Source organism: Squalius cephalus (genome assembly GCF_949319135.1).
Source record: "Squalius cephalus genome assembly, chromosome: 5".
NCBI classification, from domain to species: Eukaryota; Metazoa; Chordata; class Actinopteri; order Cypriniformes; family Leuciscidae; genus Squalius; species Squalius cephalus.
The window spans coordinates 41,791,205-41,807,090 of record NC_137126.1 but is presented as its reverse complement, the minus strand read 5'-3'; the positions used below and the strand labels follow the sequence as shown (position 1 = coordinate 41,807,090).

The following is a 15,886-nucleotide window of genomic DNA, read 5'->3' as shown; positions in this document are numbered from 1 at the left end:
TTTATACAATACAGATTGTTTCAAAGCGATAAACTGTGATAAACAGAAAAATAACAATTCAATGATGAAAACAGTATTCCACTCTGCTGTAAAGCAGCTCTGAAAAGACAATAGTAGACATTATTCAGTTGAAATCAGTTCAAAAACTGTGTAAAGTTCAATTGAGCTATAAAGCAGGTCTGCAGAAAACAGTCGTTTCATCATCCAGCTAAGTTGAGTTCTTATCCAAGAGTGTCAGTGCAGTCAAATCAATAATATTGCTTAATATTAAGTGTCCCCAACTAAGCAAGCCAGAGGCGACATTTAACATTTAGATGTTCATTTAACGGGTTTTAAATGCTACTACTTCAGAGAACATTAAAAAACGAACGCTCCCATAATGTTCGCAAAATTATAACATGAATGTTCCCTTAATCTTCATATGTAAGAGAAAACCAAGAGAAAACGTTTTTAAAATATTTAATAAACTGGAGGTTAATAGGAATGTGTGTGTATAATGCATTTTTTATTTTATTTTTAACAATAAAACATTGACATAAATAAAGAAAAAAAATATGTAAAATTCTGCACTTTCTAGAATACTAAAATTCTGAATTTTTTATGATTGGAAAATTGCACAATAGTCCCACTGCATGTGTCATGAGCAAACTGTATATCTCTGACGAAGCCTGAGATAATTGTCTTAGAACTTCATTATTACTAAGTGAGGAAAAACTTCAAGCACTTTGCCTGTAATTAACTTTCTTGTGTCGTAATGTCACATCTTTGGATTTTGTGGGCTGTATTTTAATTCTCATTCCTATGCAGCTGTGCTGGCTGTGAAATCCTGAAATGACTTGTGTTTTTCTACTAAGCACCAAAGGAGGAGATCTCTGAAGCTGATGACAATCTCGTTCACGAAACCCCTCCACATTCTTCACAGGAAAACGAGGTGTGAGGCTTTATCAGCAAAACTCTCACACATACCCAATGATTATATCTGCACACACTGTCCTCTTTCTGCAGCTGAGTGAAAAATATGAGACTGCACACAGCATAGGTGCAAACAAACGTGTTAATTAAAATCAGCTGATTTGCTGTGCGAATATAGGTGCAAGTTCGATGTGGAATGTCACAATCTGAGAATTGTGCCCATCCAGTCAGATTACATTCACTTCAAGGGGTCATATTAGAGCACTTGCCCTCATTTTAGGGTTGCTTGCCTATTTTGCATTCATGAGCTGCCGCTTAAATATTTGTATTTTATAAGGGCTAAACAACAAGGATGGCCAAAGACAGTTTTGGCTGCGTCAGTACATCTTACAATGGTTATGGGTTTGCATTAAACATTAGATATAATATATATATTTTATATTATTAATATATATTGAACAGTGTATAGTCGTGGTCAGAATTATTGGCAGGCACCCTTGGTAAATATGAGCCAAGAAGGCTGTGAAAATGAATTTGCATTGTTTATCCTTTTGATCTTTCATTCTAAACATTCTAACCTTTCATGTAAGTAAAACCATTGAAAGTGGGGGAAGAAAGTTTAAAATGTTACAAAACTCATCATTGAAGAACTTTATGATAAATATGTATTTTCAGTAGTGTATTTGTTTGTCTATAGCTGAATATGTTATAAAATCAATAGAGAACACACTCTGTAATTGTGATGAAAGCATTTAGTTTTAATAAATTCATTACCAGGGAAGAAAATCAGCTTATCAGAATGATTTCTGAAGGATCATGTGACACTGAAGACTGGAGTAATGGCTACTGAAAATTCAGTTTTGACATCACAGGAATAAATTGCATTTTAAAATATATTAAAATAGAAAACAGATATTTTAAATTGGAATAATTTTTCACAACATAACTGTTTTACTGTAATATTTTATTAAATAATCACACCCTTTTTGAGCATGAGAGGCTGTATTAAAAAAATATATATATCTTACAGACCCCAACTTTTTTTTTTTTTTTTTGGTAGACCAGTGATAATATTGGCTAGTCTAAAAAAAATGACATAACAATCTATAACATAATGATATATCTATAAACAATTTAACAATTTATAAACAATCTCATTGTTTCCCCCCCCCCCCTAGAAATTAGTACCAAAGTATTCTTGGTTACGGAAAAGAGAGGACACGGTTCTTCGAAAACATTTATGCCGCACAAGGTTAGGATTCCTACTGTGCACTAATTATTGTTTATGTCTGCATCATTATGCTAGTGCAGTTTAGCTCTAAAAAGCTGCATTCACAGATGCTCTAGTGAAGCACTGCCAAATCACTTGATTGCTTACTGTATATAATAAATATGTATGTTTTCATAAAATATGATTATGCTTTTTTAGATCTGTTTAATGACTTTACAAATCCCCAAATAGCATACATACAGCATTAATTATATAATAATAGTAATTAAAGGCTTACTGAAGTGCCTTGAAATGCGCAGCGTTATTCAATGTTGGCGTAATTTCCACATATCGAACTGCTCCTCCCCTTTTTTTTAAATAGCCAATAGCATTTCATCTACAGTCAAACCAAAATCTATTCAGACACCTTGCTATCCTAACTTACATAAATGAGCTATGGTGTCCTGCAACCACTAGTAAAAAAAATAAAATAAAAAATGCTAAATGGTGTCTGAATATTTTTTGGTTTGACTGTATATCACAGCTCGGCCAGCCCCTATGTAGTGCACTATGCGTCATTCACCATTTAGAAAATAGTAATTGTGTGAATCAATGACCAATTGCAGCCGCAGCTTCAGCATCTATTTATAGCGTAAGGGGCGGGATGCTTAAGATTCTAGAGAGCATTTGATTGGACAGAAATCTTGTTAAAGGGATAGTTCAGGATTTTAGACATGAATCTCTATAGCTTCCCCATAGGCAGTGTGGTGCATTGACCATGACTTACCCCCGACAGCGTCCTGTGAGCCGAGCTCCGGTCCAGTTTTGGTCAAGATGAAATTAGTCCGGCAAGATTGCTGGGGTCACGGCAATAAAGCTTTTTTCTTCTCAAATCAATATGTGTTCAAAAGAGTGATATATTTGCGTCACTAAAACGTTGTCTATGGAGAGGTCAGACCTCGTAATGGCTTGGCACTATTTTCTCCCCTGTCATATCACTGCGCGCTGCCGCTACCTACAGCCAGCTGGGAGCTGCGCAGGCGCACACCACTTTTTCAGTTGTTCGGCAGTGTTTACAGCAGTGTTTACGTGCTCAGAACAGCTACACGAACGAGCTAACATAGCTACTGCAGCAGCTGTGGCTCCAGCTTCAACTTGTTCAACTTCTCTGTCCATCCTCTCTCTTTCTGTCCTTTCTAACTCCATCTGGCGTAACTCGTCATCTGTGTATTCAGGTTCGTAAAGATATCCTTTTGGCTGTGTGTCGAAGTCAATGTTGTCATCGTCGCTGCTGTAGTCAGACATGTTATCGTTCTCTTTACGAGCTGTAAACAAAGTGACACGTGCGCGGCTCCCAGCTGGCTGTAGGTAGCGGCAGCGCGCAGTGATATGACGGGGAAGAAAATAGTGCCAAGCCATTACGAGGTCTGACCTCTCCATAGACAGCGGTTTTGTGCTGCAAATATATCACTCTTTTGAACACATATTGATTTGAGAAGAAAAAAGCTTTATTGCCGTGACCCCAGCAAACTTGCCGCCCGGACTAATTTCATCTTGACCAAAACTGGACCGGAGCTCGGCTCACAGGACGCTGTCGGGGGTAAGTCATGGTCAATGCACCACACTGCTTATGGGGAAGCTATAGAGATTCATGTCTAAAATCCTGAACTATCCCTTTAATGTTTTGGAGCACAGTAACTTATTGATAACCTTAAGGCTAACATATTCATACTAAAAGCCAACAAACGTTCAAAATTTCATGTGGACTTTAAGATGCTGTAATTATAGAAAGCCATTGCATGGGTTGCAGGGGGGACAACAGTGTAAAAGTAGCCCAATTCTGTGGGAAAACCGCAGACTTGGCAACACTGAGCCATTGTGAAAACATGCCACACTAGGCGTTTATGTGTATTCAAATAACAATATAAATTTTTTTATATAGGCAATAATGGTGGAAATGTTCAATAGCTTACAGAAATCCTAATATACAGTAATCAGTTAATCAAACAAAACATTTTGACGGAAGCTTTAAAATTAAGCACAAAAAGAACACCTGCACAAAAGAACACAAAAGTCTATAGATAATGAAATTCTGAAGTCATAATGCCGTTAGTTCATTTATCTGACAACACCAGCACATCTGTGATTAATATTAAATTCATATGTAACCAGTCATTTCAGTGCTAAACTGTGTGTTCTTGCAGCAAAACCTATTATTATCCGTTCTTCCTCTCCACCCCACTCTCAGCATGTTATGCGTCTTGCCCTGCGGCTCTGGTTTCAAACCTGGCAGACATCACCAATGGCATTTTGTTTGTGGGGGAATTTAACACAGTCTCACCACAGGCAAGAGAGCTGTGTGTGTGTGTCTCTCTCACTCTCTTCCTCTCTTCCTTTTTCTGTGCGTCACAAAATGGTTGACATTTATGGCAGACACGACCGTAGCCAAACGTGTTGAAATATTCATACTCATTCTCATGAAGACTGGCATTTTTGAAAAGAAAAATGCAATTATTGTGGCTGGATTTCAGTGAGACTTCAGTCTCAAGTGGATGAGGTCACCGCTGTTGTGTATATCAAGTGGTTTTGTTCAATACTGCTTTAGTTATTTTTACTTTTAGCCTTGATGATATGTAGCTGATGTACTAATTTTGAAAAAATAAAGTTCTCATTGTTAATAGAGCTCTGCAAAAAAATATGTATTTTTTTTTTGTAGGCCAAACCAGACGTTAGCATCACCCTGGTTTCCTCAACCCCCCCAAAAATATTTTTTTGGCTTTTGGATTATTGTAGAAAATAAGCTCTGTGTCCAACAAAAGTTTATGATTCTTGCATGTTTTGTTCATTAGGATAATCAACACAAATTAATGCAAAAACTCAGTCAAAAAACCCATTGACTTTTGGACGATGGTGATAAGTGCTAAAAACAATTTCTGGGTATTTGGCCTACAAAAATATGTCATCCTTGCAGCACTCTATATATCTGCTAGATAATATTTTATGACACTCAGGAGTTCTCAGTTATGCTTTTAATTTTTAGCTTTGTTTCAGATGTTTCTCCTGGAATTCTTTTGGAGAATAACAAATAAAAAAAACAAATGAGACAATTATTGGCATACAGAAAGACATGAGAAAATGTATGTGAAAACGTTAAATTTGGAAAAAGTTCATTTTTAAAGTCTGAATTTTGATTACAATGTCTGAGCACAGATGACATTACTATAGGGTCTTTTTTTAGAAGAAATATCTGACAGTCAGAAGACTTAAAGGACAAGTTCGGTATTTTACACTTAAAGCCCTGTTTACAGATCGTTTCTGATGAAATAGAACGGTTAAGATTAAATTTTGGACAAATGCTGCTGTCCCGAGAATTTTAGGTTTCTTTCGCTTTCCCAAACACCAGTAGACTGGGTGTATAGGTGCACTCGAACACTCCTTCCTAAAACACATTAAACTTTCGTTTACAAAGACGTGAAACTCACCGAGTGGTCAGGGGTGTCCACTGATATGCTCACACAAAAATCGCTGCAAAAGATGCTTTCCAACAGGTGTTTTACCATTCGTTGTAAAACTGTGGACCTATTTTTCCAAACGCCTCACACCCGGACTTCTTCCGTTGAGAGCTTGAATAATAGACACTCCAGCCCAGTTGGTGGCGATAATGCACCTTTGCAAGCAAACCACTGGCATTTCATTGTTTGCGATCCGCCGTAAAAAAAATTAAAAAAAAAAAAAAAAAAAAAAACGAAGAAGAAGAAGAAAACAACCCCATTTCAGTTTCCGGCGCGGAGTAATACCGTACCTCACAGCACATCCAATGCAAGTCAATGGAGGAGACAAAAACTACGATAAAACCTGTTGGAAAGCATCTTTTGCAGCGATTTTTGTGTGAGCATATCAGTGGACACCCCTGACCACTCGGTGAGTTTCACGTCTTTGTAAACGAAAGTTTAATGTGTTTTAGGAAGGAGTGTTCGAGTGCACCTATACACCCAGTCTACTGGTGTTTGGGAAAGCGAAAGAAACCTAAAATTCTCGGGACAGCAACATTTGTCCAAAATTTAATCTTAACCGTTCTATTTCATCAAAAACGATCTGTAAACAGGGCTTTAAGTGTAAAATACCGAACTTGTCCTTTAAGAAAAATGTGTCTTTGCTCTCCATTTAATCACATTATTATCTAGATAACGAGGCATTAAAGAGATCTCATTTTGTGATTTGTTTTTTCATACAGGATATTAATTGAGCCTCACAATATATTTTAAACTTATTCAAAATTATTATTAAAATACATTTCTATCATAAAAACTCTCAGAAGAGTTTAGCATGGTAATGGATATGACATATGACAATGTATTTGGTCTTGGCAGAATAGATCTGCTATGTCAATGATGCTGCTGCAGAGCAAGACCGGAGATTTGCTACTTTCATTACATAACGTTACACAGACACTCTGCTGTGAGCAAATAAGACATGCTGCTGCTGCACATTAGCATATATGAAATTACCCATAGCAGATCTAAACGGGTGGAGCTGGGGAAGGTGGAGGGTTTCAGAGGAACTTTGAAACTGTTACAGCAAAACACTGGCCAACTATGTTGAGCAGCTTACTCATTGGCTGCAGATGCAACAGGAACCAACCAATCAGCTTGTGCCGTGTAGTTAATTATCCATCATTCTGCATCCTCCTCCTGAAGGAGGAGCAGGAAGCGCAGGAGGAGCAGCGGAGAGAGCGACAGAGGAAGGAGGAGTTGAAACGCACTGAACTACGACCTCCCAATCTCTTCCATTCAGATGAGGACAGTGATACTGAGAGGTGCATAGATGTGAGATGATTAGAACAGAGATATTCTTATTATCTAGCTTTGTTTTTGCAAGTGTAATAATTACAGTGCTATGCATAAGTTTAGACACCCATACTAAAGTTGACTAAAAAGAGGAATAAAAAATCATCTTTTGGAAACTGAACTTAATGCCTTAATTAAAAAAATTAGGAAAAATCCAACCTTTAAGGACACCAATTTTCTTTGTGAATGAATAATGTATCGTAAATAAATAAATGTTCTTCCTTAAAATACATGGTGCATAAGTGAGTACACCCCTATGTTAAATTCCCATAGAGGCAGGCAGATTTTTATTTTTAAGTATTTACATTTACATTTACATTTAGTCATTTAGCAGACGCTTTTATCCAAAGCGACTTACAAAGTAGGACTAGATTAAGCGAGACATCATGAAGAGGCAAAAAACAAGAAGCAGCGCAAGAAGTGCTCGAGATACAACGTTCAGGCATTATTCAGAGTAGCATAAGCCCGATAAGTGAGGGTTAGAGGGAAAGGGGAGGTGTTTTTTTTTTTTTTTTTATGAGGTTAAGTGCTCCCGGAAGAGATGGGTTTTCAGATGTTTTTTGAAGGTTGTCAGGGATTCTGCATTCCGGATGAGGGTGGGGAGAGCGTTCCACCAGCATGGAACTGTGAATGAGAATGTTCTGGAAAGTGATTTTGTGGCTTTCTGGGATGGAACCACGAGACGTCGCTCGTTGGCCGATCGTAGGCTTCTGGCAGGGATGTAGACTCGTAGGAGTGAGTGAAAGTAGGAGGGAGCTGAGCCTGTGATAGATCTGTAAGCAAGCGTCAATGCCTTGAACTTGATGCGAGCAGCGAGAGGTAGCCAGTGCAGTGAGCTGAACAGAGGAGTGACGTGGGCCCTCTTTGGCTCGTTGAAGACAAGACGGGCTGCAGCATTTTGGATCATCTGTAGAGGTTTAGTTGCACATGCTGGAAGTCCGGCCAGAAGAGCATTACAGTAGTCAAGCCTAGAAATGACCAGGGCCTGGACGAGAAGTTGTGTTGCATGCTCAGTTAGGAAAGGCCTGATCTTCCTGATGTTGTGCAGTGCAAACCTGCATGATCGAGCTGTCTTTGAAATGTGATCTGTGAAGGTCAGCTGGTCATCAAACGTTACTCCAAGATTTCTCACCGACTTTGATGGGGTGATTGATGATGACTCTAGCTGGATAGTGAAGTTGTGCTGTAGAGACGGATTGGCAGGGAGGACGAGAAGCTCAGTCTTTGCCAAGTTGAGCTGCAGGTGATGTTCCTTCATCCACGTCGAGATGTCTGCCAGGCAGCTTGAGATCCGTGCAGCTACTGTGGGATCATCTGGTTGAAACGAGAGGAAGAGCTGTGTGTCATCAGCATAGCAGTGGTAGGAGAAGCCGTGTGCTTGTATGATGTGTCCCAGTGATGTGGTGTAGATGGAGAAGAGGAGGGGACCAAGAACTGAACCCTGGGGAACCCCTGTGGTCAGTTGATGTGCTCTGGATACCTCGCCTCTCCATGCGACCTTGAAGGACCTACCTGTGAGATAGGACTCAAACCAGTGGAGTGAAGTTCCTGTGATGCCCAGTGCTGAGAGGCTGGACAGAAGGATTTGATGATTCACAGTGTCGAAGGCAGCAGACAGATCCAGGAGGATGAGGACTGAGGATTTGGAAGCAGCTTTTGCGATCCGTAGGGCTTCTGTGACTGACAGTAGTGCAGTCTCAGTAGAATGCCCTTTCTTGAAGCCGGATTGGTTGACATCCAGCTGGTTGTTGAGAGACAGAAAGGATGTTACTTGGTTGAAAACAGCTCTTTCAAGTGTCTTCGCAATGAATGGTAGGAGAGAGATAGGTCTGTAATGTTCTACAAATGATGTGTTTAGCGTTGGTTTTTTAAGCAGTGGAGTAACCCGAGCCTGCTTGAATGCTGTAGGGAAAATGCCAGTATGGAGGGATGAGTTAATGATGTGTGTGAGTGCTGGTAGAAGTGTGGGAGAGATGGCTTGTAGAAGGTGTGAGGGGATGGGGTCTAGAGGGCAGGTGGTAGGGTGACTGGAGAGGAGAAGTGTAGATACTTCTTCCTCGGTTAGTGGAGAAAAGGAGGGCAGAGGGATGTTGGCTGTGGAAGGGGTCGGTCTGGGTTCCTGTGTGTGTGGAGCTGAGAACTGACTGCTGATAGATGTTGTTTTGTTGGTGAAGAAGATCGCAAAATCGTCAGCAGTTAAGGAGGCGGCGGGTGGTGGTGGAGGTGGACAGAGGAGAGAGTTGAATGTCTTGAAGAGTAATCGTGTGTTGGAGGAGTTGTTGATCTTGTTGTGGAAGTATGAAGATTTTGCAGCATGAACATCAACAGAAAAGGAAGAGAGGAGAGATTGATACGTACTCAGGTCAGATGCGTCTTTTGATTTGTGCCATTTCCTCTCCGCTGCCCTGAGTTCGGTCCGGTGTTCCCTAAGAACCTCAGATAACCAGGGGTTAGAGGGAGTGGCGCGTGCTGGCCTGGAGGAGAGAGGGCAGATAATGTCTAGAGAAGAGGTTAGAGTGGAACATAGGGTATCCGTTGCGGTATTCACATCCAGAGATGAGAATTGTGAGGGTGGGGGAAGAGAAGATGAGACGGCAGAGGAAAGATGGGAGGGGGAAAGTGAGCGCAGGTTTCGCCTGAAAGTGACTGGTGGTGGGGTTGGTGGTGCAGGGGTAGAGAGTTGTAGACTGAAGGTAATGAGGAAATGATCTGAGACATGGAGAGGTCTCACCAAGATGTTGTCTGTGGTGCAGTTGCGTGTGTAAACCAGGTCCAGTTGGTTGCCTGATTTGTGAGTACCTGTGGTGATGAGTTGTGTGAGATCGAAAGAGGCTAGGAGAGAGATGAAGTCTGCTGCATACGGCTTGTCGAGATGGATGTTGAAGTCACCAAAGACTAGAAGTGGGGTGCCGTCCTCAGGGAAGGAGGACAGCAGCACATCCAGCTCATCCACAAAAGTACCCAGCTGACCTGGGGGACGATAAATGACTACAATATGGATCTTAATGGGAGTTGTGAGTGTAATAGCATGATATTCAAATGAGTTGTTGTTGCATATAGAAGAGAGCGCAGAGTATTTGTAATTGTTAGAAACGAGGAGCCCTGTACCCCCGCCTCTCCCAGACTGGCGAGGGGAGTGAGAGAAGGAGAAATTGCTAGAGAGAGCAGCGGGGGTTGCTGAGTCTTCTGGACGAATCCAGGTCTCAGTCAGGCCTAAGATATTTAGAGTAGAATGAGATGCAAAGGCTGGAATGAAGTCAGCTTTATTGACTGCTGACTGGCAATTCCATAGACCCACGGAAAGAGAGAGAGGAGTGTGTGGGGATGAGAGAATGGGACGCAGATTGGCAGTATTGCGCTGCCTTTTGAGCGTGATGAAAGGGCGTTGCCGAGTATTTTTTTTTATTTATTTTTAGGATACTATGCATCCTGATAAAGTTCCCTTGGCCTTTGGAATTAAAATAGCCCCACATCATCACATAGCCTTCACCATACCTAGAGATTGGCATGGTTTTATTTCAGTTAGCCTAATAGCTAGTTTGATTTGCATTGAGAGATGATCTTATGGAAAGTACCCCATGCCAATCTCTAGGTATGGTGAAGGCTATGTGATGATGTGGGGCTATTTTAATTCCAAAGGCCAAGGGAACTTTATCAGGAAAAAAAATAAAATAAAAAAAAATACTTAAAAATAAAAATCTGCCTGCCTCTATGGGAATTTAACATAGGGGTGTCCAAACTCATGCACCCTGTATTTTAAGGAAGAACATTTATTTATTTACGATACATTATTCATTCACAAAGAAAATTGGTGTCCTTAAAGGTTGGATTTTTCCTAATTTTTTAAATTAAGGCATTAAGTTCAATTTCCAAAAGATGATTTTTTTATTCCTCTTTTTAGTCAACTTTAGCATGGGTGTCTAAACTTATGCATAGCACTGTATATGCAGGGTGAATTCAGTAAAATTGCGCCTACAGGAAACTTTTGATTTCTGATATTGTTATCACTTTGTCGCAAGGAGTGTAACATTTTGCCATTGACTTGAATTTCTAATTTAATTTACATGAATTCACCCTAATTTTTAACCCACAGCTGTATGCCGTAGATCGATGTCAGATGAAGTTGTGGTTTTTTTTAAGCATGATAGCATCCCAGCTAACAAAAATAATGTTCTAAGAATGTTCCCAAAACATTAAAAAAAGTTTATTTTGTAATGTTCCTCTGAATATTTAAAATGTTTTTTGTAGTTTTGCGAACGTTAAGGGTCGTTCCATTTAATCAGTTTTCAAACATTATGGGAACATTTCAGAATGTTAACATTTAAAATGAACAAATATAACATTTAAAAGAACATTAGATGAATGTCCAACTAAAACATTTTTCCATAAATTATTATTATTTTTTTTTATTTTTTTTTAAACATTATTAAATACCTGTAAATTCTGTTAACGTTACTGGTGGAATGTTTGTTCATAACTTTGAGATAACCATTCCAGAATGTTATCCAAAGTTCTGAGAATGTTTCCGGTTAGCTGGGATGCAATTGCACTTTAGTACATCTGTCATTTTTCCTCTCCACACCCCCTAACCCAAACACGGCTGTTTTGTCAGGTGGTGTGTGATGTTGCGGCAACATCCTCTTCAGAATGGAAATCCATCCGGAGGAAAATGCGGGCTGCTCGTCCGTTTACCCGTCTACAGATCATTGATCTCAACACCTCCTGAACTACTACCAGGGTAAAAACACTCGGCACCCCTTTCTTACACTCTCTATTCTGCTGGGGGGTTTTCTTCTTTACAAAAGTTTACAGAAATTCATATTTTGATTTAGCATACTTTTAAATATAATTATTTAAGATAACCTTTTCTCTAAATGGCTGTGATAAGTCACTTGTCATGCCAGTCAGGCGGTCTCTTCCTGTTCAGATTAAGCTGCTTGAGTATGACTTTATGCCATAATTCAACAATCTGGCTACATGTGATTAAAGCATTCCTGATAACTTCCTAGTGTCACATTTCCACGCATATGATTGGAATACTAACACATCACGTCAGATAAACTCCCTGACATAAAAATTTTGTTCACACAAACATTTAAATGATTTAAACTAGAAGGAAAACAGGAAAATAATGCCTTTCTCTGCTGAAGAGTTTTCACCGTGAGGGTCTCGGCTTCCAGAAAAACAAAATTCATTCAACCAAAAGTGTCACCCAGCAGGATAGAGCGATTTCCCTCTGACTAGAAGGATCTAATGCAACAAAATGAAAAGAAAAAATAAACATGGCTCATTTACACTGTCTCTTGATGGAATATAATGTCATGCTGGAATCAAAGTACATCTTCGATGCATCATTACCCCTTTGATAAGCTATTTGCATTTTCTGCCTGCACTTGAAAAACATTTTTGCTTTTGATGGGGACATGGTGGTTATACTGTCGTTACCTCAAGCGGCCTGTAAGAGGTTTACGCTACTGGATCTGAAGGCTGTCCATATCATTCATACGCACTGCATGATTTACCAAGCAGGTGCTTTGCTTGTACATGCCATTTGATTTTATACTTTATCAAGTTTGACACTGATATCATCTTTAATGTATCTAAAAGTGTCCAGATACATTTTTTGGGGGCCCTGTACTTCACGCACACACTCCTTTTGTCCGTATCTGCTGGACGGAAACAGTGATGCTACAGCAGTGATATACCATATGGAAGTATTTCTCAAGGTTATTTTGAAAGTACAGACCCAATGTGGTTGTATTATGTTAACAGCTATGAAATGATCGTTTCTGGGACTTTTGAATGAAGATCTTATTATTGACAACTTCCCTAAGTGCCTGGTCATGTGCTTGAATATGGCAGATATAGAAATCCTGTTTCATCACCTTTGTAGTCGGATATTTAACCCACGTGTCACATTGTGGCTAACTAAACCGTACAGGTTGCGTGATGTCAAGAAGCTTGTTGTCTGCTAACAGTGAGTAGGTGGATGTCATTCATCAGAGGCCCGATTAAACATCTTAACCTTGAAGTTTGAACAGAAAGCAGAGGGCAAAGCGATGCCTCTACTTCATGTTGAACAGAAAGTGAGAGGAATTAATTTATACATAGAGACGGCCTTGAAATGTTAGCTTGTAACAAATGAGCCAAAGCACAGTCAGTGTAACTCTCTCTCTCTCTCTTTCTTACTCTTTCTTATTTTATATCAGATTTTTGTCTTTCAACAGGGGATTGAACACTGAATCAATTAACACTGGATTTGATTCTCACAGTTTCCACAGACAATGCCACCATAGTGTCTATAGGTGTGTTCACACAGATACAGAAAGTAAAAAAAAATTTCTCATCAAAAACTCTGTCGATACCATAAAGGAGTCCTCACAAAAGCAACCGACTCACATATAACACACAGACAGACAGATAGATAGATAGATTTCTTTATTGCTGGATGAAAGATTTGCTAGACAGCCTCAGTCTGCTGCTGTTTTTCTGTCAAGAGGGCTTTCAAGATATACAAAGCTTTTGATTCTGCATTGATTATGTGTTTTTAAAAAAAATATGAATACAAAGCTGTCAGAAAGGCTCTCTGTGGAATAGCATGTTTTAGGTCTTATGTTGTACATCAACTTGTAAACTAAGCAATTATACAGGATTTCAAAGCTGCTGACACAAGGTTACATGTTGTAAGGGTGGATTCCTGCAGTGGTTCAAGCTGCAAGAAATGCCGAATGACTAAAGAAACGTTATTAGCAAGATGGTAGAAAACTGCACATTTCTTGTCTATTCCACCCACTGCCACTTATACCAACGACGGAAATAAGCGCAGTTACAATAGCTTAATATTTGTGGGAGAGCGTTGCTATAGAGAGTGATGATATTGTACTGCAATATGTAGCACTTCAAAGTCAATACCAAATCAAAACTATTTAGCACATTAGTTGTAATTCAAAAGGTTTAATGTCAAAATATGGTTATGGTTACACTTAAAATAGTTACAAAATAGATGTATGAGATGATGATAACTTATATTAATAATTGTACCCAGCATATATGAAAAAATGATACCTGAGAGAGAGAGAGAGAGAGAGAGAGAGAGAGAGAGAGAGAGAGAGAGAGAGAGAGAGAGAGAGAGAGAGAGAGAGAGAGAGAGAGAGAGAGAGAGAGAGAGAGAGAGAGAGAGAGAGAGAGAGAGAGAGAGAGAGAGAGAGAGAGAGAGAGAGAGAGAGAGAGAGAGAGAGAGAGACAGCGCTACAGTTTCAATCCTGTTTTATCCTTTCCTTGACCATGTGACTAAAACCCAACTGCGAGACATTCAAACTGACCAATCAGATAATTACACTTCCCCCATTGTACTAAAGGTGTGACAATTCATCGACCCCCCAAAGTACAAACATTTGGCCTGCAGGCCTAGATCACTATCAGCCCTTCTGTGCCTTAGGAACTCCAAATGGTCATTGTGGTAGAAAGAGGGGGTAGAAAAACAGTCAAGCAAATATCTTTGTTCATTTAAAATATCTTGGATTATTTTCAATTCTACAATGTTGTGCCTTGTAAGATAATTTCATTTGTATTCTGGGGTTGGTTTTTATTTTATTTTTTATTTTTTTACTTTATAAATATGATTTACAGGATATATATTATATAAAAAAACTTTCTTTCCTAGCGAGTGTGTGTATCGTCAGTTGTGCTGTTGAATTGGCTGCTGGAGGCACTGACTCTGGAACGTTCTGGAAGATTTGAACCTGTTACTTCCTGTTGGGATGCCAGGTAAGTGAGAAAAAATAATAGTGTTTGTGTTCTGGGACAAAGAAATTCTGATTCTGAAAGGAAATCATTTTGATATGCTGATGTGGTGCTCAAGAAACATTTCTTATTTTTGTCTGATTGAAAACAGGAGATTTCAGGACTCTAAAGAAAGGCCTTTTAATATAATTCTAAAAAATGTTGTGGTCCATATGAATCTTTTTGCTGTGAAATCTACAGATTTTTTATATAGTAAATGTAAGAATAACTCTTATTGTAATAAGCGGAAGCAAGAGAAGGCAGACAGAGGAGAGGATCTAACTGCAGGTTAAAAAAACAACACAAGTGCTATATATACACAAGATAACGAGATAAGACACAGACAATCAAGGGGAAAACAATATGAAAAACTACAAAAGAACTATAAATATGGCAGGCAGAACATGGAACAGGAAGCATAACAAAATCCAGGGATAAACAAAGAGACCATATTACAGTTATTTTGTTAGTTATATTTCAAGACATTCACCTACTGGACTGAAGCAAATGAGGTTTACTAAGTTGTGTTACATCTGTCGGCTGCAGGTGCCAACATGTCTAGTCCCTCACCGTTTCCATAGACTCTGTTATTCCTGGACTTCATTTCCCAGAACCCTCTGCTCATTTTTAGTTTATCCGTTTCAGCTGTTTCTTGTTTCATTTGATCATCACCCTGTCTATTTAAGTGCCTTTTTCCTTCATTCAGTATGAAGTCTTGTTTGATTGTTTGTTTTGGTTCACACTCTCTGTCAGCATTTTGAGCAGTTCATGGTTTCTTTATATTTTCCTGAGTTTTGGTTTTCTTGTTCCCGTCTGCCTCAGTGTATTGTATTTGTGTTCGGACTGATTACATGTGCTTGATCCTCTGCCTGGTATGGATTATGACCTTGAATTATAGGATTCTCACTCTCTCTGTGAATGCTGTCTTACCACCACAACCAAAGCATTACAACTTGTTTTTCCATATATCATTTAAAAAAAAAAAAATCATGTTAAAATGTGAATATCAAATATTATGCATCAGGCTTTAGTAAGTAATGTTTATTTGTACATCTCTCAATTATCATTGTACTGCATTGTATTACATGTTTTGCCACTTCCAAAAAAAAACTAAATGCAGAGCTTTGATAAAACC

General features: G+C 39.1%; 1 protein-coding gene across 1 annotated transcript in view; it reads left to right on the top strand.

Annotated features, from left to right (window-relative positions):
• The first annotated feature begins 827 nt into the window (after positions 1-827).
• LOC307158250 (uncharacterized protein) overlaps positions 828-15,886 on the top strand; it is a 30,908-nt gene continuing 15,849 nt past the window's right edge. Inside the window, exons 1-4 of the mRNA XM_079870673.1 lie at positions 828-931; positions 6,820-6,938; positions 11,582-11,707; positions 14,633-14,736. The gene's annotated coding sequence lies outside the window, so the exon portion shown is untranslated. The remainder of the gene's footprint in view (positions 932-6,819; positions 6,939-11,581; positions 11,708-14,632; positions 14,737-15,886) is intronic.